The sequence below is a fragment of the Rhincodon typus genome, chromosome 4 (genome assembly GCF_021869965.1).
Source record: "Rhincodon typus isolate 14 chromosome 4, sRhiTyp1.1, whole genome shotgun sequence".
NCBI classification, from domain to species: Eukaryota; Metazoa; Chordata; class Chondrichthyes; order Orectolobiformes; family Rhincodontidae; genus Rhincodon; species Rhincodon typus.
Genome location: NC_063335.1, coordinates 48,850,116 through 48,850,887, shown reverse-complemented (window position 1 = coordinate 48,850,887; position 772 = coordinate 48,850,116).

The following is a 772-nucleotide window of genomic DNA, read 5'->3' as shown; positions in this document are numbered from 1 at the left end:
TGAGTCCTTTGCTGAGGACTGACCATTTGTCCTCAGTGACAGGGGGGTCTGGGGGATGATGGTGAAAAGCTGGTAGGTCTTGGTGCTGGAGCTAGGTGTAGAGCTGGAGCTGGGGGTGGGGGTGGAGACAGTCTCGGGGGCAGGTGCGTGTATGGGAATGGTCACGTGGATGGAAGTGAGAGTAGCGATGTGGTCAGCAGTGTTAGTGGAAGTGATGTAGTCAGTGTCAGCAGTGGAAGCAGCGTTTTCGACATCAGCAGAAGTGACAGGGAGAAGCCGAGGTTAATGGCGCCGAGCGAATTAAGGAGGAGGTCGTGGATTAGGTTGGGGTCTAGGGTAGGGGAGGAGGCCTGTGTTTCGAGGTAAGTACGAGTGAGTTTGGCATACTTACAATCCTTGATGTCATTTGGGCAGAGAAAAAGCATTGGTTGAGGGTGTGGACCCTTTGAAGAATCAAAAACAGTAGATGTCCTTTGCAAGTCTGGGAGAGAGAGGCTCTGAGCTGGGGTAGGTCTGTCTGTAGTGACAGAAAATGCCAGCATATGGGCTGTGAATGTGGAGCTGAGGATCTGCAGAGAAAACTGTTTCTGGAGGCTCTGGATGTACTGTAGATAATGGTTATCGCAGTTTTGTCCAAATTGGGATGGTCTGGATGTTGTTGGAGCCCATGGGGTACGGGCCAGTTGTGTAGGCTGGTACTGGGAAAGGAGACGTGGCTGTAGTAACGGGTTTGTTTCAGGATGTGGTCAAAGAGCTTCAGGGCGGAGGAGAT